Below are 27074 nucleotides of genomic sequence, written 5' to 3'. Positions count from 1 at the left end.
TTGAGAAGCAGATTAAAATCATGCTTTAAAGAAACATTTCAAAAGATCTGTGAAGCTGAACTGTCCCTCCTGTCTGTCCCAGGAATAGTGGGGATTATTACAAAAGTAACCTCGCACAATGCTGAAAAGACTTTTATGATATGATGCCCATTTCCTTTCTTAAGGCAAACAAGAAGCCCAGTCAGACGAGCAAAATGTGCCAGATATGCAGGGATGTCAGTGGCAGTCTGAACTGTAGGAGGAGAAGAGCCCAGGACTCCTTCTCTTTCATCATACTTCCCTAACAGGAGCACTGAAGAATCAAATCTGGGCTATAAAACATGTGAGTAGAGCTTTCTAAGGGAGCAACAAAGATGGTTCCGTGTCTGGGGTCAGTGCGCAATGCCTTTTCAACAATTGATCTGTTCTCTTGAAGCCCTATGCAGTTGGTGTGGCAAAATGACCTCTTACTTGGGAGAAGTTACCTGCACCATTGGAAGGCTCAGCAGGCAGCAAGAATAAGACACCAGGGAAAGTGGGCTTTGGTCCCTTGTGGTTTAGGGGTCATTTCTCTCTATGCTTCTCTTCCTGCTGGATGCAAGGGTAGGGAGCCAGATCCCCATATAAATCCTGCTTTGATCACTAGATGTAGTAGTCAGGTCTCAATCCCAACTCTACTCCCAAAGAACCCCCGGTAGACAATTACTACACCTTCTAATATTGGCTAGAAGTTCTAGGAACGTAATAGAATGAAGGATTAAAAATCTAATATATTAACATATTCTGTATAAAGAAATATAATTTTATGTAATTGCAGATTGCCCAATGCATAAATACATTAATCTATCTTATTTTTAAGATAATGAATACACCTTCGGACTAGAAACACCCAATGTCCTCAATTAACTATATTTGAACAAAAATATCTTCAAATTTAAAGCAGATGTAATCTCTTATATGCTCATAGTACCAACTATGTTTCTTCTTAAAGCTTCTTATCTGATTTGTTTCTCCCTTCAACGTTTTAGAGGCAGTGATACACATAACTCTAGCCACATGACTATTGCTATAAAGATTTAAAGGGGCACAGTTAAAAAGACCTCCCACATGGCTTTGAAACGGTAATATTAAATACATCTGAGTTCTGCACAAGTAATTAGCCATAGGCAATTAAATATGGTTCCCTTGATGACTATAGCCCTATTCCAGGCTATGTGGGAGACTCAAAACTCCCTGTAAATAAAAGTGGGATTATTGTCATTTCAAAGACCAGAACTGAAAGGGGACCCCGCGGGTAGTCTGTCACCCACTAGCTTGCACATGTGACTGTGTAAAAATAACTTTCTGAGGGCAAAGATCGATGGCTTTCCTTAAAGAAGAACATAGGGACTCAATAACTAATTAGCTATGTCTCTCTGTTCCTGTAATTGCAAACCATGCCGGAATCAACTCTCTGAAAGTGTGAAATAGCTCTTACTGTACATGGCTGGCTTCTACCGCCGCCTTCTATTTTCACACGTGGGATATTTCTTTTCTATGGACCTCTCTCGTTCAGCCAAAAATTTACATAAGAATTCTTTCATGTCCAAAATACAAATATAATACTCTTCTCTAGGGGGAAACTAACACTTGTAAGAAGAGCATGAGGAAAAGGTTCAGGTTAAGCAGCCGAACGTTAGAAGTCAGGAGCTCTGGATTCTTCTTTTTATCTTCAAAATAAACCTGTGTCAATCTTCATTCTGGAATAGACATCTCATAATTCACTGCATTTTTTTAAACCTGCTAATTGATACAATACGATGCACATCTCTATATATTATCAACTCATTAAAAGGATCCATGCAGGCAAGTTGGTTTAGAAATTGAGTGGTTTTATCATACTAATAGTTTTAAATAGACAGCTGAGTGGAAGTAACATAATGATAAAAAGATAGACTTATATATTCATAAAACTCCACTGCAACTAGCTGAGAAGTGAAGGAAAAGGAACCCTACCAGTTAACTTGATCTACTAATACCAAACATTTTCCAGTTGCATGATTATAGCAATAGAGCATTGTCTTCCCCTGCCGTGTTCACGTTGGCTGACAGTGTGTACAAGGGAGGCCACACTTCATACATAGTCACTACTGCAGGAACTTTTAAATCTACAGTGTTCTGTGACGACTGCATGAGTCCCTCTCATTCTGTAGGTCTTAAATATTCCGTCTTCAGGTTGGTCTTTGTTGATACCACCCTAATCTAAAGAAGCCTTCGGTCTGTCTAAGAGTTCTCTCTTAAAATCACTTTGTTTCATTCCTTCAGAACACTTATCACAATTTTTAATTATCTCATTTTTAAAATATTCTTTGGGGTTATTGTCTGTTTCTCTTCTCTAGAATGAAAGCTGCAAAAGGACCTTGCTTATCTTGTCTATCAATACCTAGCTCAATGCTGGGCACATCAAAGACGCTCAATACATAACTTCCAATTATATGGATTAATGAAGAAAGAAGATAGAACACTGTCAAGGTCAGTCAATAATGTTAATAATTGGCCAACTATATACTGTTGTGACAGGGAAATATAAAGAATTACATCCTCCAATAACTTTTATATGGAAATCAGTCACATTTAGTTGTGCAAGTATCCTCCTAAAAGCTAGGGAAACAAGAAAAATAACTTTATCATTCCAAGCCTGATTTCTGTTTTGAGAAGTGATTCAGCCGGTAGAAATAATTAAAGCAATGAGGCATCACCCTGACAGAGTTGGACTTGTTTCAAGCAGCTGACAATGACCAAGTGCTCATTGGTGGTTACATCAGTCTGCTGGTCATCGCTGGGCTGCAGCGGCCCCAGGTGAGACGCCCATCTCCCACTGTTTGATCTGCCCTGCTCACATAAAACGCCCTTTGTTTCTGTGCTGAAAGTTTCCTCCAGGCCTTGTCTTCTTCCTCATAACTGAGCCTTGTTCATGGGCCCCAGGTCCCTCTTCTGGCTCAAGAGAATATGGAAAGACATTAGTGAGAGCCAAGTAATTTTTAATGATTTGAAACAGTAATCATTTATTTGCTCTCAATTCTGCAGGTCAACAATTTGAGCAAGGCTCAGCTGAGATGGTTTCGTCTCTTCTCTGCATGGTGTTGGCTGGACTCATTTATGCATTCTGAAGGTAGGCTGGTGCTGGCTTGTTCTTCATGGCTTGAGGCATGTGTCTGACAGTTGCTTGGGGCTGTCAGCCAAGGTACCTTGGTCCTCCTCCATGTGCTCTCTCCACATGGCAGCCGGATCTCCCAAAATGTAAGATCTAATGCACAAGCACTTATCCAGCTTCTGTTTGCATTGCATCTGCTAATGCACCATTGACCACAAAAAGTCATACTGCCAACTGTAGAATCATTGAGGGAGGGTATTGCAAAGCTGTGGGCACCAAAAGTGAGTCATTAAGGAAACAAGCTAGATGATGATGTTTGCAGTCAACGAAAGACTAGGAGCTGTATCCTTTACAGACACTGTTATGTCCTGGAGTATAATTAAGATAGACCAGCCCAGAGATCATGTAATGAGAAGAAGAGGCACAAGAAGGGCTGGTTTTGTGTTAATGCTTTCATGTCTGCGGCAGTGTCCCCTGATAACTCATTGTTAGAAGTGTCAGTATGAAACCCAAGGCAGAATAAAAAGGCTTGTTAAGTAAATCCTTGCTGTAAAAAAGTGATGCCACCAAATATTGGAAACAACAACTCACATTCATTCTGAGGAACAAAGAAGAACACATCAGGAATTAAAGAAGCATTTGTGGCTACTTAGAAAATCATTAGCTTAGCAAATCTTTCTCATGTAATTGGTATTTGAGGCAGCTTAGTGGAAAGGGATCTTATTTTGCTTTTATTAAGCATCAAATATTTAATGCGTTCATATAACACATTTTGAGAAAAATCATCCTTATCCAATAAGCAATCTTGACTGCGCCATGCTATCAAACTTTATTACTCATTTTGCAGCCATGAGGGAGAGTTCATAGTTTTAATGAAACAGGGTATATTTTGATTAGCATAGCAATTTTTAGTGAAACATTTATAGTATTCTAAAATGATTAAGTAACAATAATTAATGTGATATTCATTCCTTATTGTAAAATAAAGATGGTTATTATCATTATGCAGTGTAAGATAAAATGGGTTGCTTTATTCAGAATCAAGGCATGAAGTAGAACACACAGATTGTACAAAGCCACTTCCGTAATCTGTTTCCTGCTCACTCTCAGTGTTCCCGTGTTCTCTAACAGTGCAGACATCACACAAACCCCAGGTATTTCCCGTATGTTACTAGAAGCCTATGGAGGAGACTAATTTCTTGAAAAAACAAAGTGAGACAAAATCTCCAGAGGTGAAGGCAAACAGCTTGCTGCGTGCATCTCTCAGTGACTGATGAAAGTAGGTTAGTTGACAAGATAACAGTATCTAATCTAATCTAACCATCCAGGAATCATTATGTCAACCGTACCTTAGCAGAGGACATAGAACAGCTAATGTTTAACATGAGTATTTGCTATGTGCCAAGAACTGCCCTGATTACTTCATATATGTTATTTCCTTTAGACATTGGAAAACTCTATGTCTGACAACTGATGCATGATATTGTTGACTAAGTGACAAAAAGGTTCTTAGAATTTCTCTGCCATCTTATATGTAGATAGCAGAAAAAAAAAAAAGATGAAAAGAAATGGAAAATGAAACAAGGAAGGAAATGATTTTTATATTGCTTTCTCCCAGACTCCTCCATTATCAGTAACTTATTAATATGATTCCGGATTTCCTTAAAATGACAATCTGCTACATCGCTAACTTTAATATAAACAGACCATAGGATGAAATAAACACTTAATCTTTTAATTTTGCTTCTTTGTGGGCATCACCAAAATTATTTACATGTTGAATCTACAGTTTGATAACAAATTTTCTTTTGAACATTATATGCTACACTCTTGGCAAATGGACATTTGGATAGTTTCCAGTTTGGGGCTATTGTGGTCATGCTGCTATGAATATTCTGGTGTGTGATTTGGAGAGGGTACACATTTTGGCTGGGTATATACAGGAACAGAGGACATGGAAATGATCAGCTTTTGTGGACACAGTCAAACAATCTTCCAATGTGGTTGAATCAACTTTTTTTCTGCCATTGTGTACGAGAGTCCTGGTTGCTTAACATCCTCACCAACACTTAACAAATGTTTACCTTTTCATTTTAGCCATTCTCCTGTGTGTGTAATGGTATTGCATTATGGTTTTAATTTCCTTTTCCCTCAGGGCTAGTGGAATAATCACTTTTTCTTATGTTTATGGCTATTTGTCCACACTGGGTTGGAGTTTTTAAAGAGCACATTTATTTGCATGAAGGGAGGATACACGGGAGAGTGGTACTTTTTCTCCATAGCCCCAGTCAGGAAAAAAAAAGAAAAAAAAAAAAAAAACCTGGAGGCTGTCTTTTTTTGGTCTAGCCTGGTCATTTGTTCATATTTGGCAAATAACCTGGAAGCAGGATTAGGTCCTACCATTGGCCAGCTGACTGCTCTGCAGTATTCTGTTAACATGACATTTATAATAGAATTGTCTAGATTTGTTTCTTTAGAGTAAGATGGTACCATGTATATTTTCTACAGCTTCTTTTCCATACAATAGTATAGATCTATTTCATTCTATTTAATAATTGAGCTGTACTCAGTAGTTCATTTCATAGAACTTATCCAACCAATCCCTTCTTGGTGAATATTAAAATTATTTCTAGTTTTTTAAACTATCATAAAAAATGCTTCAATGAATATTATTGTAAATTTGTATTTTTCCTGTGGGTAAATACCTAAAAGTGGGACCTCTGGGTGATTCACATTAAAATTTTTTTTTAATAAATACTGATCAGATGTCCTCCAAAAAGATGGCACCAATGTAATAGAGTAAGAATTCTCTGTTCCTCATAACCACACCAATATTGGTTAATGTCAGTGATTTTATTTTGCCGGTTTGCTGAGTGAGAAATAGTATCTGTTCTCTTGAGTTTATTTATGTCTTTTATATTTTTCTTCTATAAATTAACTGTTCGTATTCTTTGCTCAGAGTTACATACTTCGGTTGTTTCAGGGGCCTTTAGATGAAGTAAACAAATGAACTGGACCAGTGTAAAATAGGGGATGAAAGAATAATTCTGGCAAACTGAAAAAAGGCAGGCCATGCCTAAAAACACTCTCATTAAAATTCCAATTAGCAGCTATTAGGTTATTTATTTTTTCCTAATGTTATACTCAGTTTCACAGAAGATTACTGTTTATCTGTTGCCTCATCCATTGCAAATATTTTCCTTTCACCTGTTACTTTTTTATCACTCCTTCCGCTATTTGTCTATGTTTTTACTCTTTCAAAAGAGCAAGTTTCATTATATTATGAATAAAATAGATTAAAATTTTTTTCTTGCAGAATAGAAACATAAGGCTTGATTTCCAGACTAGAGCATTATTAATCTCTTTCTTTTTAAATTGAAGTATAGTTGATTTACAATATTATGTAAGTTTCAGGTGTACAACACAGTCATCCACAATTTTTTTTAAACTTTTTTTTATTGAGTTACAGTCATTTTACAATGTTGTGTCAAATTCCAGTGATCCACAATTTTTAAAGATTATACTCCGTTTATAGCTACTATAAAATATTGGCTGTATTCCCTGGGCTGTACAATCTATCTTTGTAGCTTATTTATTTTATACATGGTAGTTTGTACCTTTTAATTCCCTATCCCTAATTTTGGATAGTGTTTTAGAATTACATGTAAGTCTTTTCTCCAATTTTAGTTCAATTTATATTTTTCTTCTTACATGTCATTAGATGAAATGTTTTTGTCTTTTGGGTTAATAATTAAAGGTCAGCTATGAAGAGCTTGACCACTTCTTCACCTGGGACATTGAAAAAAATTCAAAAAGAAGTGTCAGTGATTTTAAAAAGTAAAATGTGGCCAGTGCCATGTTAGAGGAAACTTCATAGCCTTAAATATATTAAGTAGGCTACGCTGAAGTCTTATGTTTCACTATATTCACCAATATCCACAAAAACAAGTGACAGCATTTCAGTAGATTCTCATTAATCCTGGCTGTAGTTGTTTGGAACTTTCAAGGGATGATAACAGGATAACTATACTTCATAAATTCTTTATAAGCTGTGAGACTGAATTATATAAACAAATTGATAGAATATACTTATTTTAAAACCTTATTAGAAAACTTGTTTTAAGCACTCTCTGACAATTTGATACTCCTGTTACACATGAATAATTCGTGTGCTAATTACTGATAATGTGTATCAATTGGCAAAATCAGTTAGCACTTAGTTAATGCAGTTTAAATGTGTGTGTGCATGTATACGTATTTATAAAAGTAATACATGAATGCTGTAAAAAATTAGAGCTACTTATTTTTATATGGTAGTAAAAATGAATGTCTCTTTTCCTTGTTCAATTTCTGTTTTCTCAGAAAGCAATTACTGTTAATGCTTGCTTCTGTATACTTCTAGGACTTTCCTATACACGTATATTCATAGACACACTACTTTTAAAATTATAAACCTGGCCATATAGGTGCAGTTTTCAAAAATATGTGAATAGGATTATATTATGTGATTTGCTGGTTTTGTTTAATGTGTCTTTTTGATCTTTCCACATTTGCACGTGTGTGGTCTCATTCCTTTTAATGGCTACATATTCCATGTATATGCATAATGATGTATTTATTGGTAAGTATTTAGCATGTTTGTAAAGTTTTACTTTAATAATGCTATAATTACTATTCTTAAAGACATTCCTTTGAAAACCTATGAATATGTACACAAGTACACGTTCTCATCTACATGAGTGAAACTTTCTAAGAAGAGATTCCTGGAAATAACAATTGTTTAGTCAGGGGACATGTACTGAATTTTTCTCTGAAATGCTCTCTTTCTCTATATGTCCACCCTCTCCAGAACTTCATGCCTGATTTCCCATAAAGTATTCAATGTAATTATCGTCGATCTTTGTAATTCTCATAAACTAGTGAGGTTGAGCATCTTTTCCTGTTTTTATCATCTGTGTGAAGCTTTTTCTTGGATTTCCCTTTTCCCCAGTAAAATAGTTTTAGTTTAAATTTACATATATGTAGATATAGTTCTACATTTGTATGAGAATTTTTATTTTTCATAAACTCAAAATACAGTATAAATGACACAGATGGTGATTCTTTTGCCTCTCCTCCTCCTGTCTATGCTGACAGGCTACCTCCTAGTTCCTGTATAAACAGGCACATTAATTTTTAGATCATCGAGTTGTATTTTTGACAGGAATTCATTTCATGGTCACTACCCTGCATTCTGGTTCTTCCAAAGGGCATGCCATTTCAGTGGTCTCCCTCACTGTTCAGGGATAAACAAATACATTTCATCAACTGTATTGAAAAAAGTAAAATCTACTTTTATTTTGCCTTCCAAAACTGATACTAAGTGTTTCAACAAACATCTTTCATAAAACATGGCATGGAATCACAACTCTGACTTCTGTGTTTGGATACATGGCATGGATATGGAGTCACTGTATGGATATGGAGTCACTGTAAAACAGATGCTATTAAATTCTTTAAGAAGGGCTACACTTTTTTTAAAAAAAAGAATTGTCATATGAGGACATGAATGTCAAAAAGGGAGATATAAGCAGGGATCACAGAGGAGAGAATTGGGAAGCCTGGATTTTAGTTCCATTATGGCACTAACTAGTGACGTGTTGGTTGACTTCTATTTGTGGTATGTTGAGGGTTGGGTCTGATAATCCATATGGTTCCTGTTGTCTTTCACTTTTTGTGCTACACAGTCCAGTTTTATGCCTGTGCCTTCTTAGTGTGTTGGTGTTCAGAATTTAAGTCGTCTGTTGAGGTCAGTGAAAGGATGGTCAGTTATGCCCATAAGGAGACACGAGGACCGTGGTCCAGAGGGCAGTCTGAGGTATGCAAGCAGCACTGTTACCAACCATGCAATATTTTTTGACTCTTTATTGAAAACAGCATTTTTTCAGAGAATTGGAGACTGCATTAAATACTTCAACAGCTATTCAAATGTATGGAGAATTTAAAGCTTATTTCAGCAGTGAAATTTGTCCGTCAAAATGACTGACACCCTAACAATGCCAAACCTACATCTTCATTTATCATTTGCAGGCCAACCATTCCTTGTCATATGTAAGCTGACCTGATGTAAACTTTTAAACTTCAACAAATGTAAAAATATGAATGTGAAAAAATATTACAGTGTTCTCTTTTGAAATTGGTAATTCAGATTTTAAAATGTGTCTTAAACACTTTAAAAGAAAGGCTCCTCCCATTGGCATTCCATTATTTAGAATCCTGAGCTCTCTAACTGCTCTTGCTGCGGTGAACCTCCATGCTACTGTCAGGTCTTACCAACACACGGAAAAATCAAAATCCTGAGTGGAATTACCAGACCTATAGATGACTACCTTAGCCATTAAATCATAAAAGATGCAATTTTCAAGAGGTGGAAACATCTCTACTTGTGCAGATAAGTTTACTTCATTGAAATTGTTATTTTCATGATTGAGGCTAATCCAACAGAGAGTTAAGGAAAAGTGTCCCTAAGTGTAAATATAACGTGAGCACAGCAAGCTACATACTAGTACTTTTTGAAAAACCCTACATTGGCAAAATATGTATGTTTTACACATATTTTACGTATTACCAAAAAAATGACATCTCATGTATCTATCAATATTTATATATAAAAACAGAACCCCCAAACCTGCTTATGTCTATTTAAGAAGCTGTGTCATGGAAGACTTTTTAAGAAAGTACAACCTTTGGGAAAAGCAGAATTAATGCTATAATAATAAGCTCACTGAATATAAGTAAGTGAGTGGAGGCCATTGCGAATTAATTGATATGTCAACATACAAGATTTTTGAAGGGAATGCACTTTGCTTTCAAGAGAGACAGCATGATGGAGAGTCAAGAATAGCTGATAAATTGTTGGAAGATGTAAATTCTGGTGCTGGCACTGGCACCTGCAACCTACATCAGTTTACCAAAGTAATCTTTGTGGGCCAAGGTTTTCTTATTTGTAAAATGAGGCACTGATGGTTTTTGAAGTCCCTTCTGTCTCTAATGTTCTGAATCCAGTATTCACATTCACCATGACAAATTCTCCAGTGCAAAAACAAATTCTTCCAGCAACCAGCTGGAAGCAGTTGAAGCACTTTGGGGAGCAACTATGATATTCCCTCTCATTCATTTATTCATCAAGTGTTATTAATTATTTAATGCATTTCAGGTATACTCTAAGCATTGGGAATAGAAGATGAATAAAATACAGCCCCTGGCCCCAAGAAACATATAATCTGCTAGCAGTCAGCCTCGTAACAGAAGGGTGCTCTAAAGGGTGATGCATGCTCTGTTAAAACTCTGTACGCAACATACAGTATGCAAGGGGTACACCTGAGGGAGAAATCGATGCTACCGTTAGGTTGTATACAGAGGGAGCTGATAGAAGAGACTTAGACAAGAGGAGCAAATAATTGAACGATCTCTTAAAATACGAGTTCACTAGAGGAATGGATGGATGGAGTGGGCAAAAGTGGGGGCCTGAAGACTGCACTGAAACAGTTAGTTACTTACAGTAAATAACAGTTGGAGGCTAAGAGGGAACATAAACATTTGATGAGTTAAATTCCACTTGGTATATCAACACGGGGGAATTGTGTTTATTAATTAATGTGCTGATCACCTCTGAGGTGTAGGAAGTTGTTCACATCACAGAAGAGAGTGGTGACTTACTCAGTCCTTTTGAGGGAATTTTTAAAAGGGAGCTTTGTAAGTTTGAAGTTAGCTGCTGCTTATTTTTTTTTTCCCTCTTCTCTTGTGCGTGTAATGGATCAAAACATAAAACAGAAAGGCATTCCTGTTTCATGTATTGTTTTAACCTAAAGAATGAAGAAAATAGATTGCTTACTGCTGAACTGTACCTTAGTACCTAACTATATATACAGCAAAAAGTGTGCTTTATCAAATAATAATCCCAACAGAACAGATTATGACTAGCAGCTTAATGTTTGTTATTTAACAGCCCAAAGTAAAAAGCGAGCACTAATGCTAGAGCAAGCTGGTCATTAACCACTGTAATTTCTTTGGGTTATTGGTATTGTGTCATGAGCATATATAATGGCCTAACAGTTTTATATGCCGTAGACAATGTATTTACTTCCCTTACCTTACTGAGATGGTTCTTATGTCCCTGCAGAGGCTGCCCTTGCATGAAAACATTGGAAATGATAATGGACACATTATTCTTTTTATTGGTGTCAATCGTTCTGATGAGGGGACACATGAATGTGGCTTGTGCCCTAATAGCAGGGCTCCCATGTTCCCCTTGAGCTGCTCAGTTCTGAACTTCATGTGAGGCAAACACATCTGTCTTATCAGACTAGGCTGTAAGCTCCTCTGAGGGTCATGACCTTGGTGTTCTGATTTTTTTTATTATGTATGTGCCCTTTGCCCTCCTTCTCTTCTCAGAACCTGATGGAAGACTTCAGGTACCCGTAAAATGACACATTCCAATGTTTGCTAAAGCAGTAGCATAAATATACAGCACCTGATATGTCTGTGTGAAACAAACTAGTGTTTCATGTTCTTGACATTGGGATGTGAGTTTTATTCCTTGGTAGATTAGCCTGAAGTTAGCCAACCTTGAATTTGAATCTGGTTCTGCCCTGGGAGGGCAGCATATGTTTATTGCAGGCCTGTTTATATTCCATGCATAGTATCCGAATGCATTCTCTCATTCAGTCCTTAAAACAACCATGAAGCGTATGCCAAATAATCTCCTTTATAGATGGGAGAACTAAGGCACAGACGTGTTAATTCCCCGAGTTCCCACAGCTGGTAATTGTTGCAGCTGGGATACTTTCAAAGACATTTTTTCCAGAGCTTGTGCTGTGCTCCGCTCCAATAAGCCACGATTCCTGTGTGCCCCTGGGTAAGTTATTAACATCGCTGAGCCTCCATTTTCCCATTTCTAAAATTGAGAGTGCGGTGGTTAATTTTGTGTGTCAATTTGTCTAGATTATGGTGCCCAGCATCCCAGTTTAGATGCTGCTGTGAAGGTAGTTTTAAGATGTGATTGACATTTCAATCAGTGTACTCTGAGTAAAGCAGATCACCCTCCATAATGTGGGTGGGCCTCATCCAATCTGTTGAAGACTTTAAGAGAACAGACTGATTCTCAGAAGAAGAAGGATATTTGCCTCTAGACTGCAACGTAGTCATTTTACCTGAGTTTCCAGACTTCAGACTCTAAGACTTCAGACAACAGCAACTTGCTGGTTTTTCCAGCTTGCCGGCCTGCCCTTCAGATTTCAGACTTGCCAATCCCCACAGTCATGTGAGCCAGTCCCTTAAAATAAATCTCTCTCTGTGTCTCTATATTTGTCTGTCTCTGTCTCTTTCTCTGCCTCTTTCTCTCTATATATGTACGTACACACACACATACGTATATACATATATTCTTCTGGTTCTCTTTTGGTTTCTCTGTAGGCTGACTAACACTGAGATTAAAAATACCTATTTCATGGGTATAAAAATAAATATTAAATGAAGTAATTCAGTACAGACCCCTAGCTTTACCCACCACTCACGAGTTTTGTTATCTGTTTCTCTTCTACTTTTTGTCTCTTTCCCTACTGTCTTTGTTCATGTTTTTTTCATATTTTTATTTCTCCTTTCTTTTTCCTTTCCTCTTTAATGAAAGAGGTTCTTTAATGCATAGAAATAACATCTTTTTAAATTTACTATCAGCACAAATATTCCATTAAAAGTAGGGTGATATTACATGCATATTAGTGCCTACAGTGACATTTACATGTTCGCTTTCACAAGTGAGTAATGATAATTCATCTACACCACGTGGCTGTGAGTAATTGCTCCCTTCTTAAGATAAAGGTTAGAACAGTCTGTAACCATCATAAGTTATTCGCTGTGTGGATAGTTTCAAAATACATTTCCTACAATGTTGTTCTATCTCTGTTTTCATTTAGATAGTCCTCATTTTTATGCAACACAAATTTTACATTGGAAAAGCATTTTATTATTGATTTCTTCACTGGATAAGTACTATGGTGAATTTGACACTTAATTCACTCTTCCTTCCATAGCAAGTTAGAAAACGTCAGAGTTGTGAAGTCTCAGCATAGGCACTGAGAATGTGTCTCGGGGTATAAGCTGAGGGAACGAGAGAGAGAACAGGAGGGAGGGAGAGGAGACTTGAGAGGGCACCAGGATGGCTCTTTTATCACTTAAACTATTATTAGCATCGAATTACTGAAACATGGAATGAAATTTACAAGAAATAAGGCTTAATGCCGAATACCCTTGGGGAGGTAGCACATAGACCAAGTTCACACTAAGATGTCAAGTGTACGCCCCTCCAGGGCAAGGACTGTGTCTTGATAACTACTGTAGTTTCAACTGCTAGCACGTAATAGGCACATTATTAGTATTTTAATTGGATAAATGATGCTAGAACCAATTCTGGAGTCTGAGTTGGATGAGTAAGGTAGGAGTGTGAATGTAGTGGAAGTTTGGCAGCAGAGGTGGGGAAATTGATGGTGTAGGAGGGGTCAAAGAAAAGAGTGAGAGAAGCTTTGCAGCAGAATAAGCAAACTTCACACACTTCATCATTCTGCCAAGAACAGATCAGGACCTTGTCCAGCTTCCTACATCTATTTAGCTCTTAGCTATGGATTAAGTCAACTGGTCAGCCAGCTACACTGCCAGACACAGATGCTCCTGAAGTAGGAGCAGCCCCTGTGTTTAGCCCAGGAGGCAGGCAGCCTGTCGGGATGGCAGGCATCCAGTGACCATGCACCGTGGCTTCCCCTGCCTGAGGTCCTGCTCTCTGTAGCAAATGCAACCCCCGTGCCACTCCTTAGGCAGTATCTGTACTCACTGCTGCAACGGTCTCCTGAAGGAGTTAATGCAGCTTCCATAAGGGGACTAATTTAGAACCTGGCAACAGCTTAGCCACTGAAAGAAATATGGCTCATTGCATGCCAGGTGATATAAATTAAAGTTAATGTTATATGTGATGAAATGTCCTTTTAGATATTATGTGTAATTTTGAGTATTAGGAAGTCCCAGTAGGCTATTTTTTTTTAGAAACCAGGCTACAAGATTTTCTCTTATATTTCTTCTTTTAAACAAAGCACCAGGAAAAGGTTATATGAATAACCATATTTTTAGCATAGTGGGTAGACTAAACATATAAAAGCTTATTAATAATAGACTGTGAAAATATCTATCACAAAATACCAGCCAAAAGGTTAGCATGTATTGTATGAAAAGCTCACACTTTTTTTTTTTTGTTTGTTTGTTTAAAAAAACAGTGAAACTTAAGGCTTGCTTAAGAATTAGCATGCATACGGAGAAATATCCAACTAGGCTACAAAGAAATTATATTTAAAGCATCTATGAAATTACCTCATACTCTAGCTGTGTGAACTGGAAAAATTACTTAATCCCCCTGCTTCAGGTTTTTCATCTGTTCAATAAGGTAAAAATATGGCACAGGGATACTGTAAGCATCTATGTATTTTTATGCATGTATTCACTAGACATGAAAACTGCTGGACCACCACCTGGCTCAGAATCAGACTCAATATGCTTATCTGTCATTATTATTATTACCCCAACTTTTAAAAAATGGTAATACTCTATGCTGAAAAACATGTTGTAAAATGTGCATATGCCCATATCGCAGCTATCAGTATAAATGGGAATAACCTTTTTGGGAAATTACTATGAAAATAGGGTTTAAGAATTGTAGACTTTTATACTCTGGGTGCAATAATTGCAATTAAAGTTATTTATCCTAAGGAAAAGAATTAAAAGAGAAAATGGTAGCTGTGTACAATTTACATATCCCTCACTCTACTACAGTGCTTAAAAATGTTTCTTTGTGAGAAGGAATATTATGGAATCATTACAAATAATAATTATAAATATTATTTTGCTAACCAAAAGAGCCCACATTAGTATGATAAAGAAAATACTGCAAATACAATATAAAATGGTCCTTGTAACAAAGATAATGTTTTATAATTTTTATTATCAATATTTTCCTCATCATTTTGGCCCCAGGATACAGGGCAGGGCAAATACCTTCTCAGGAAGGAAAGGAAAATAACACAGAGGACGGAAGAAGGAAACCAGTTCTCTTCCCCTCTCAGTCTATCAAGTATGGTCATTTGGAGACAAGGAGTGAAGGGAAATATAAGTAATGGGGCCATCCTGTCCCTGACCGCCCACCTCCTCTTCAAGCTGAAATCTTGGAAGAAGTGGGTGTTATTGGATACAATGATGGCAAACAAAAGCAAAGAGCCTTTTGTGTCCTGCTTTCTATGTGGAAGTTGGGGTGGTGGAAAAAGAGGAAGTCTTTTTAACCTTGTGGTAACATGATGCATTCCCAGCAGGATGGAAGTGACGGCACAGGGAGCCCTGGTGGGGAAGCAGTTGTGAGCTGGAGCTGCGAAGCCACCCTTGGCGCCCCTTAGCCTGGAATGGGTCCAAAAGGGTGAGACTGTGCAGTATGCGCTGTGAGTGAATAAGGCAGCAGCCAAGACGAGAGCCTTTCGTGAAAGGTTTGCCTTGAGGTGAGGATGCTCTTGGCACGTAATCCATGGAAGGTTTGGTTCAACAGGAGCTACGTCAAGGCTGTGACTAAGACCCGGACGGCTGAGAGCTAAGGTTGTGTCAGGAATAGGGGAAGGCCGCTCCTCTTCACTCCGAGGGGAAAGAACAAATCACAAACATATCACCCCTTGCTGAGTGAACCAATGTGAGGGACGTTTGGTGGGCACAGAAACTGACCTTCCAAGAACGTCCACGTCTCAATCCGTGGAACCTATAAATACGCTACCTTAGCAGGAAGGGGTGTCACCGTCACTTTCACAGATGCGGAGACTGAGGTATCAAGGAATTAAATAGTTTGCCAAAGAGCTTGTGATTTTTAAGTTGCTGAGTCAAAATCTGGACACAAACAAACCTGAAAGGATTTGTGAAGACAGTTTGATTTATCTTATTGACAGGATTGTGGATTTGTTTTTTTTTTTTTTTTTTTTTTTTTTTTTTGCTTTTTTTTTTTTGCTTTAATTTTTGTTAATGGCAAAATAAAGCCATGATCACACTTCTTTTCTTTAATATTAGCAATTTCCAATCAGTGAAGAAATTGTATCCCAATTATCCGCCAGGGGCGTTTGAGAAGCATGTGCTTTGCAGACAGACACTGCTGTATCGGAATCTTTACTCCTGCGCTTATTAGAGATGGTGAATCGAGCAATTTACTTAACTTCTCTCAGTTTCACTTTTCTTATTTATGAAATGGGGCTAATAATACCTGTATTGAGAGCCTTTTCCAAGTTCAGTGCCTGAAGTGTAGTCACTCAGCAAGTGCTCTCTCCTTTCCCCAGCAGAAGCTTTATTTTGGTAGTTTTCAGAACCATCAACCTAGCTCCCTATTTAAAACTATAAAACTTTTGGATGTTAAAATTGCAGATCAGCCAAAAAATCTGTGTCACTCACAACATACCGGAGGTGTTATATACTAGGAACACTATTTCCATTGTACGTTCCTGTTAGTCCTAACGTTGCTTCCGTGGGGAAATGGAATCCCAGCTACAGCTGGTCCACAGAGATATGTGCTGTGGGGCCCCAGGGTGAGACTTGCTCTCCCTCACTACCCCACCTCGGCAGTGACTCTCCATTAATAATGTTGAAAATGTCCAGCCGGTGGTGGGTAGGAAGTGAGAATAGGATTAAGAGGGGGGTAGGACAGAGCTTTCTCAAACAAGAGATTGGGTCGATATTCCTGGACAGTTTTACTCAGTTCTCTCTCTAGCTGATCTAGAGAAGATAAACGTTCTCCTGGTGGTCGCATCATGCCTAAAGGACCACAGTGGGTTCTTGGGCTCTAGAAATTACCGTGTATATCTCTCCTTGGCAAACGTAGGTCATTCAGAAAATGCAGTACATACAGTGGATTCTTGGAAGCAACGTAATGGACAGAGTCTTTTGCCAGGCTTATCTGTGGGAACCCACACTGTGGCTGAGCAAACATCGCTGTTTAGCAGTGATATAATCATTTAATCAGGACATTATTTACCATTGAGTGTTCTAGGCGTGTTACACCCCAAAGTTTCTCTATTTGAAATGACGTTAAAAATGCATTGGGTTGAGAAAATAGGGGGATAAAAAAGAAATCGTCAAGTGAATAAATGAATGCATTCAGCCATAAGGCCAGTAATGAAACTGAGCAAAATTAAAAGGCAGGAGAAAGGGAAGAAGCTCACTGTTAGATGTGATCTGAAAAGAGATAGTGGGTTGAGGGAGTGCTGATCAATCACGCTGGCTCAAGCAGTCCTCCAGCAGTGAATTCCGATACTTCTGCCCAAAGGTCATTGACATGAATTCATAAAAGGAAGAAGATAAACAGAGCATTTCTGTTGCATTAAAAACAAACAGAAAATAAAACCCAACACACAAGAATGTTTTCACTTCCCTGCCACCAACTGATCCATAAAGATCTATTACTTCTCAAAAATCTTAGGTTGACATCATTAAATGAGTTTTTCTCTTTCTTTTCCTTTTTCTTTTCTTTTTCCCATCCTAGAGAAGTGAGTCCCTCCATTTGTACTGCTGCCTTTATCACTGTGATTATATTCCTGCAACTGAGCAACTTATTTGTGTGCAACCATAAGGCATAGAATGAAGAACATCCCACTTTTCATGCTTCTCATCTTCAGTAAAAACATGACAAAAGTAATGAAGACAAGACTAGTACAAAATAGCACTAGGAAGCTAGTTTTAATCATTTGAGAAATCAATGTTCTCTACCATTTTTTACTCAAAGCATCATTTCAGACGACTGCTTTGGTAAATCCCAGACAGCTGGCATTTGGGTTGACTACCTAATAATTTAGGGGACACAGCTATGGAATCAGAGCATTAGAATTTAGCAGGCTTAACACACAAAAGTAATCATCAGCAGGGGTCCATGATTTGTGGATGAAACTTGTTCTGTGCATACATCGGAGTCCTGAACATTGGAGGGGAAGGAGCAATCTCATATCACGGAGATTAGCACCTAGAGGTTAGATGAAAAATTTCATTGAGTCCTGGATTAACACTAAGCCTCAGAGTTAACAGCCTGATACAGTGCAGCAGTTTTCCTCCTGTATCACACAGCCCGTCCCCAGGTGCATAGCTGCCAGGTAAGCCCAAGGAATCTGCAGTCCACAACCAGGTTCTCTCAAGCACCTTTTCCTTCACAGCCCTGCTTTGTTTGGGGTGAACGGGAGGACAAACACAAGGAAGGAGGACTAGAAATACTGAGGGGAAAATTCCAAAGTATAAAGGTTTATTGATTCCTCTTTTACAGCTCTTCAGTCAAAAGACCATTTTTATACTGAAAGTATTCTGTAAATGCTGTCATAATTTGGGGAGAAATTACATTCAGGATATTGTACCTGTGTTTTAAGTTAACCAAGAAATAATGACTAAATAAAAGGAAGAAAGGATGTCAGGGCTACAATTTTGAGTTTCCTTCTTTCAAAGAATTACATCCCTGAGCCTCTGAAAACAGGGGCTGTGGGTGAACATGCATGATTTGAAAACATCTGCTAGGAATTCAGAGATCTCCTGGCTGCTCTGTCTGCATGGCACCAAACATCTGGATGTTTAGATGGGTTGGTTATTGTTCTGGTTCTCTTCTTATTCCAGATATTTTGTGATTTCTGAATACAGTTACTGAGTTGAATTCACAGAAAGTATAGGATAAATAGGTAAATACTGATAATACCTCTAGGTCTTTTTAACTTAAAGAGATTATTAATGATCCTAAATGTAGGGTCTGGGGTAGAAAGACTGTGAAGGCATCTTCATAGCTTTTTTTTTTCCCTTAGCCACCTTTGGGATCCTTATGCATCACAGAGCTCTCTTACTGACTGGGAGGTCCATTTTGAGTGGACAAAAGAGAAATGGAAGGACTGAAAATGGCCACAAAGTAGTTCTGAAAGGGGTTCTAATTTAACAAAGCCACACAGGCACTGAAAATGGAATATCTTCTCAGTCAAAACTTACACTGTCCTTGCCTTTTCATAGTTTTCATTTATGATAGAAATAAAAAAAGATGAGCGAAGCGTCCAAATGACCGTCACAGACAGGATTTCCAGACTGTTTCTGGGTCAGTTGTTAAGCTGTCTGGGCCAGGCTCCGTGCTAGGCCGGGCTGATTCCACATGGGATGCTCCACAGCTCCGGGCAGACTCATGGCAATAACATGAGAGCTCCCTAGAAAAGCCTGCTCTGTGGACTTGGATTTAAGGAGAAAGCCGTGAGACCGTGGCGTGGGCCACTGAGTGTTAAGCTGCTGTTTCTTCTAGATGAGAAAAGCGATGGAGAAGATGAGTTTGGGGGGAAAGGCAGAGCGAAGGGATGGAGGCAAAGGAACTCAAGTAAAAACCATGCTGCATTTCTTACTCTTACCACTTTTCATCACTTTAATCTCCTAAGTATGTCTTTGTCCCACAGGACTGGGTATTTTCTCTTTAATAATGAGAGTAAGAAAAAGGAGGCAATGAATGATATGGACCCTGAAAACTTCACATAGAAAACTTCTCAAAAGCTCCCCTGTGACCAGGAAAGGGACTCAAATCATACCAAAGCATTTCATTAGGAAAACAAGTTAGAGAAAATGTGAGCGTTCCATATATTCCTTCATATAGTTTGAGGGCCGGTGCTGAACAGACCTAATGATGTGGGAAGCAAGTATAAAGAGAATACAGGTCCAGAAGGCACAGAGGTGGCACTAATAAATGTAAGAAGGGCCGTTAGAAATGTGCAGGGAGGTGAAAACTTTTATTTGTACTGTACATATTTTAGCATCTGTTATTTGAAGATGCACTTAGGAATTAAGATTTAAAGTACTCAAAACAAGCACCCCCAGAAGATTCATATGAGTAGATTAAATTCCAAAGTTTTGTAGCAAAATACTCTGATTGTTAATATTACCAGTGGAGGAATAATGTCATTCCTTAAGCTGAAAGTTGAGCAAAAGCTGCTCCTCCAGTTTCTCCAAATGCATGGAAAGTCCAGTCCGTTGAGCCCGGCTTGCTGTCATCGTGTTGTTACATCAGTTCTCCAGGCAGTTAGCCTCACAGAACATCACCAATCTAGCATGTTTTCCTCTTCCTGCACCTCCAGGAATGTCTTAAAATCAGGACATATTTTTCTTACAGATGCATATTAGTAAGTGTGATTAATGAAAAAAATGAATTTATTTGAATGTCGGGAAAACATAACCTCCTCCCCTTGTGAATTCAAACTTTTGATCTTGAGGTTATCAAATCTAGGTGATGAGCTGAATTGATTGGCATTTCTTGTGACCTGGTAAATAAGATGTTAACGTGGAACTATTTCTGCCTCCTTGTTTACTGTGGTGCCAATACAATACTGAAGTGGGCGTCAGACACACCCTCCAGATGGAGAATTTACAAATGAAATCATAGAGAGCTTGTTCCGTGATTCCTGGACTCCCTTAACCAGATTCTGGATAAAAATCGATCAGAGTAGAAAGAGGGAAGGGTTTGTGTAGAGATTTCTTTGTACAGAGTCAGTGCTCTGATAGCAGACTCACCCCTTGTCTAAGGAGGTGCTTTACGGGACCTGTGTTTCCTGTGGTTTGGAGACATGCAGGGTTGGACTGCTAGTTCTATATCTGCAGGAAAGAGGGGCTGCCTGGGTTCCCATGCCCTCCTAGTGTCTGGCAAGGCAAGGAGTGAGGAGGTGTTTGTCATGGACCAGATGTGGGTGACGAAAAGAGAAAGATGGGTGGTTTTGCCTTGGGTCCAGTAAAATAATACCAGTTGGATGGACAGAGGACCCCTGACAGCAAGAATCTGGAAATAAATGCTGGACCCTTTGGGGCTGAAGATGGAGTCACATCTCAGGTCTCAGCATCAGCCTGGGTGAAAGAAACTGAAGTCAGAGAGGCCGAGTGTGGGATATCCAAAGAACCTGCATTGGGGTTGCCGTGTCTCCATTTAACCGGCAAGGTCAAGGTTGCACAGAGCTTGTGTTTAAAGGTATCAATAAGGTCTTTCTAGCTTTTCTTAATTCTTTCTCCACCTGCTTCTAGTTATAAGGAACAGACTAGCAAACTCGGAAGGGTTGAGGGAAGGAGGTGATTACAGACTCACAAGGCAGAGGAATCAAGAAGGGAACCCCTTTGTAGCTTAGGCTTTTAACCTGAGGCAGGGGTAAATTGCCAAGAGAAGGTTGTTACCCTCAAATTATTTCTTTATTTGCTTATAAATTAGTTTTTTAAAGTGAGACTATCCACTCTAATTTCTGAATGAGATTGTGTTTGCAGTGGATCTTAGGGTTGTCGGATGCCTAAGAGTGAGCAGAAAGGTCACGAGCCTGCTGGAACTTAACATCCTGGGGCAGCTGAATATTATTCATATTGAATAAAGTTTTTAAGATCTGTGTTGAAATTGTTCTGGTTGTCTTACTGCTTATCCTGTGGGAACCCTGCTTCAGAAGACATTGAGCAGCTTAGTTACACGTGGACCAAGCCGGACCAGTGCCCTGTGGTGCTGTTAGAGCCCGAGTCTCGAGAGCAAAGAAAAAAAATCAGTTATACTGATCTTGTTTTTGTTGAAGTTCTGATGTGCTGTTCATCATGGATTTATTTGCATTAATTTTGATTTTTTAAAGTATGTAAGATATTATTTATCTTGACTCAGAATTTTGATCTCCCCTTATAGTTTGTACCTGAGGTGGGTATCTCAGTCTCGCCCTTTTCCTGGCCCTGTTTGGAGCTGTTCATTTTTTCCAAAGGAAAAAAACCTGGTTTCTATTATTTGTAGTAACCATCTTTTCTTTCCCTTCCTCCCACATGATCATTTTCCTGCCAGATATTTTGTCTCTCCCAGGCTCCTCTGAAGACCTTCTCTTTCCATTCCATCCACAGATGTCTCTGGGCATCAACCCCAGTAAGTGACTTCCGTTTTGCTGCTTGGTGTAATGTTGCACTTATAAATGTGGCCAAAAGGTAATAGAAGTTTCTTCTCTAATAATAGAAGTCTTTTAATCTAATGTTCTAAACCAGGGACTGGCAAACGTTTTCTGTTAAAGGGCCAGATAAGAAATATTTTAGGCTTTGCAGACCACACATTTCTGCTGGAACTACTCAGCTCTGCCACCATAGCACCAGAACAGGCAGAGTACAAGAATGGACTGGTGTGACTGTTCCAGCAAACCTTCATTTAGAAAAATAAGTGCAGGGAAGACCTTGTTCTGTAGGTCAGAGTCTGCAAACCCCTAGTCTAAGCTGTGATGCATAGTCACCCCACTGTTTTTTTTTTTTCCCTTAGCAGCAATTTAAAAATGAATAAGAATGTTTAGGATCATTGCTTCTAGAGGTCTTTATACATTAAGATTTTTTTTTTTTTTTTTTTTTTTACTATGGGAGCATTGACTTAGCCTGGTTTTTGAAATGAATCTATTTCTGATGCATAAACACTCATCCTGGTAATAAATGGGTGAGCTATTTTTATAATAGCTACCATTAATTGAGTGTTACCTGGGCAAGACCATATACGTAGATTTTATAAATTAATCCTTAAAACAGCTGTGCAATTGTTATTCCCATTTTAAAGATGAGTCAGAAGTCAAGCATCTTGCCTAACACCACAGTGTCGGTGTTGGGTGGATTTGAAATATCAGGTAAGGCTTTCAGATTCCGGAGCCTGTCCACTGGAGTCCTCCTGCTGGAGCAAACACACAGGGTGGCTTAATTAGAGTCAGTTTTGAACTAACCTGGAAGAAGAAAACAAGGAAGTCGTGGTCTTTGACCCTGAAAAACCACCCAGAAATAGGATTAGTAGGCAGGGGGCAATTATTTTGTTGACCTTACATTGCAAGTTGACCTAGGCTGGTCAACTTTGATTTTACATGGCTTAGAGCGCTCAAATTGGGGCTCGGATGTTTCTTTCCTGTTGGTGTTCATACCTCAGTTCATACATAGCTGCGGAGGTGAGTGACCCTGATCACTTACTGTCTGTTGCCTGCGGTGACTCCCTCTTACCTTCTCTGATTACCTTAATTCTTTTGCTGGAAAGTGACCTAAATATGCGTCTTGGGCTTAGGTCTACACTGACGCTCTTAAGCGTTATTGGAGTGGCAAGAACTAAGGAAAGCTAAAGAATATGTATTTGTTTTCTGTATTTAGAAAAGCAACACACACACGTAAGTATATACACATGTGTATGTATTTGCGTGTGTGTGTGAGTGCAGTCACCTGCACTTTGATAAATATTGTGCTTTTCTTGAATATATAGACCTGCCCTTTTAGAATTAGTTATTCCAAGCCTTTCACTTTTCAGAATGTTAGATATTTTCATCTCAAAACATTTTTTTGTTTTAAATGGCTTCACGATTTAGTGAATTATTAATTGTTAGGATAATATATAAAGAAAGATAAGTTTAAGCTTCAACTAAAATCAAATAATCACATTGACCAGCTTTGCTCTGTCTGGGCCTAGCATGAGAAATACAGCAGGGAGCAAGGTGTTCGTGCCCCTGAACTTGGGGCATATACCTAAAAGCATTGTTCCCAGTTTTCTTAGAGTAAAACTGCTTGTTTTGAGTCATTTAGAAAAAGGAAGAAAAGTTTTCATTTTTAAACATGTCGCAATGATACTGCAGTGCTCTCCGTTTATTTGCAGAAACCCTGAAGGTTAAGGAAAAAGAATCTGTGAGAGTTACTGGAGTAAAATTTCTGAAGAATAAACATTTTGGCCAAATACAAGTTTCTAAATAAAATAAAAGCCAGAGCAGTGAATACTAAGGAGAGCTGGGAATGGCAGGAGGGTGACCTTTCTAGCTAGTTGGCTCTGGGATGTGCCATCTAAACTTTTAAAGCTCTCCAGGGGCAGGGAAGGCCCTGCAAAAATGGCTCATTGATTGTATTAAAATGAGTATCTTAAAATGTTCACTTCTATGTTTTAAAATTATAGGGCTACTTCATTAAACACAAAGCAAAACACCATCTCATAATTAGTTTAGCAATGGTCAGGATATTTTGTGGATGTGTTTGACCCAGCTTGTGTGAACATTTCAGAACCTCTTATGGTGTCATTTTTCTTTTTATTTTAACTTTTGTTTTGATACTTTTCCATCCTGGCACCTGCCTAATTCTGTATACATTTTCCCTTAAATATCTTTCAACTATGTAGCAAAAAAAGTTCCCAAAGAAGCCTGAGAAACCTAAAGATGCTAAAGAAATGTCTCAGTATTTTGCAAATGTATATTCAGCATTCTCTAGTTTCAAATGCCTTTTCTTTTCTCTCTCACCAGAGATTGATACAAACAAATAGGAAACGTGAGGGAGTTGATAAAATCCCATTGCAGTAATTCTTTATTTTCTCTCAGGAAAAAGATTTTGCAGATTAGTAGGAACTGGTCAAGTTTCATTTTATCTTATATTTCTTAAATTCATGGCAAAATGCTTATAATGGTCCAACAGAGTATCCTTTACATTTACTTGCTCATCTCTAAAGAGTAACAGACTCCATCAGCCTCTGCCCGGTCATGTGCCTCGTCTTCCTGCTCTGAGCACCTTCTCACCTCTGTTAGAGGTGCTTGCAGTTCCTATGATACAGTTCTCCCAAGTGTCTTTGTGACCGGTAACCTCATTTACATTAAACATGTTCTCTGGAAGAACCAATTTCTCCACTTGATAGCATCATTATCAAATCTAAATTGATTCATTTATCAGCTGTATTAGGTATATTGAGACCATGAGCCAGTGGGAAGTAGAAAAGGCAAATTATAGTGGAGCAGATGTTTCCAGACAAGGTGGGTATCTGAGAGGAGAGGTGCAGGTGAGGTTCAGTGGGAGGAGCCTTCAGCTGCAGGAAAGGAATTGATGGTTTGAGGAGTGTGGGGCAAGTTTGCGTGTGTGTGTGTGTGAATCCGAATTTCTGCCTATTTCATTTATGTTATGAAGGTGTCTTTAGGAGGCGTCTTTCTTTCATCTGTATATAGGTTTAAAGGGTTTGCCTGTTGTCAGGGGACGGATAAATCCCCAGGTTAGGAATTATGGCAAGAAACCAGCTAGACTCTGCCTTTGCTGACATCATCCCCAGTCTTGATGGCTTTTTTCTAACATGACAGCACTGGGAATGTGGCGTTTTTCTTTTTGGTCTTGATTCCTTGATAACTTCTGTGTTGAGAACTATGAACACAAGGAAGACTGAAAGCTCACAGTCTTCCCTCTGGGGCTGTAGGTCCAAATCTGGAAATTAACCCATCAAGAAAGATGCAGGAGGAGGAGGGTAGGAAGGTCAACAAACAGGTCGTGAAATGCCGCAACAAAAAGGTTTTCTGTGCCTTGGTCCATAATGAGGGACCCACATCATGGGATTAACGGTTTACTCTGGGGCCAGTCTCAGGCAAACTCCCTAGAAATCAAAATGAACGCACTACGGTGGTAAGAGATGAAACTGGAACTGCTTTCAGCCTTCATATTCCCCCTTTTTCCTTCAAGACTCTTGGGCTGTCCTCTGTGGCTGGTTTGTTCTTAACTCCATAATTCCTTTCTACCCCTCTTCTCCCTGCATCCAGATATCTCCTGCATTCACCTATGTAAAAACTAGTTACCAGTGCTGTGTGGCAGGCAGTGTTCTAGGTATTGGGGAGGAGACGGTAACTAGCCTCAGAAATACTCAGCACTATTTTTTGTCCCTAAGGCCTAGGAATGTGTCCTCAGCCCTCAGCCCTCCTGAACTGTGCCTCTCAGTATTTTTCTTGAACATGAAATTTGTTGAAAGAAAGCACCCAGTGTCTGCTTCTTGCACTAGTACGTACGTCGCAGTCCGTTCTGTTAACTCCGGTGCAACTGTAGTTACTGCAGACCAACAAGATGCCAAATCCAGTGGCCATTTCTCAGCTGATGCCCACTTGGCTTCCCCACTGCACTCAGCACGACTGGTTACTCTTTTCTTCCTGAAACTGCTTGTCTGGGCTCTTTCCTCTTATCACCACTTCTTACTGTTTTTATCTGTTTTCCTCTTTGCCCTTTTATGGTTCATGTACTTCAGGGCTTTGTTACTGTCCTTCTACTTTGACTAACGAGTCTTTCCTAGAAGATCTCACTCCCTTCAAAGTTCATGTAGGGGTAAAGGTTAGTAAGTACATCAATCATTACCACGTGTGGAGTTCAGACTCAGTCCGAGGTGATTTATATATTAATTACAATATGTAGTTGTACATACATTCGTATATATTAGGTTACTTCTTTCAGTATCATTGAAGATGCGACACTGTTCTCTCCATTTCAAAGCTGAGGAAACTGAATCTCAGAGAGGCGAACTTGTTCAGAGCCACACAGCCAGTGAGTGGCAGAGCTGGAATTTGGGACCATCTCCTGTTTGCAAAGCCAGTTCTCTTTCCATTGTGACATGATATATCTAAGTGTATCCTCTATTTAAAATTCTACTCCTGTGTTTTTGATTGCCCACTAATATTCCCTCCTTCAGTTAAATAAACGCTTAGGGAATGCCCTTGTGTTCCAGGTGCGGGGCTAGACTCGTAACATAGAAAGACCCAGCTCCTTTTTGCGTCTTTCATTTCCGGAAGTACTTAAATTGCATTCTGTTCAAAAGGAAAGTTATCTTTCTCCTTCATGCCAAATCTGCAGGCTTTCTATATCCCCTGTCTCAGCACTTCTCAGTCCTGGCTCCACATCAACCTCACCTGTGAGAGTTGGAAAAAATACAAGTGCCTGGCTTTTATTCCAGTCCTAATCCTTGTCTCATAATATCTCAAGGGTCAGATGATTTTTAATATATTGATTGGTTAAAATTCATGTCTCAAATTCTGGCATTATCTGATCCTTTGGAGTTGCTTTAATAATTTCTTTTTAACCCCCACCCTGTAGTCAGTTAGTCCCGACATGCTGAAGATGCCATTTCTCAAGTGACTCCTGA

At 38.8% G+C, this 27074-nt stretch overlaps 1 long non-coding RNA gene across 1 annotated transcript in view; it reads left to right on the top strand.

The window, feature by feature from the left end:
* The window catches only part of LOC105088992 (uncharacterized), a 723199-nt gene that overhangs the window by 422852 nt on the left and 273273 nt on the right, over window positions 1-27074 (top strand). The window contains exons 10-12 of the long non-coding RNA XR_010378187.1: window positions 165-322; window positions 2358-2490; window positions 3046-3130. This is a non-coding gene — a long non-coding RNA (uncharacterized LOC105088992). The remainder of the gene's footprint in view (window positions 1-164; window positions 323-2357; window positions 2491-3045; window positions 3131-27074) is intronic.

This window comes from Camelus dromedarius, chromosome 28 (assembly GCF_036321535.1).
Source record: "Camelus dromedarius isolate mCamDro1 chromosome 28, mCamDro1.pat, whole genome shotgun sequence".
NCBI lineage: Eukaryota > Metazoa > Chordata > Mammalia > Artiodactyla > Camelidae > Camelus > Camelus dromedarius.
Note: the sequence above shows the minus strand (reverse complement) of the source record. Positions and strands in the feature narration are given on the sequence as shown.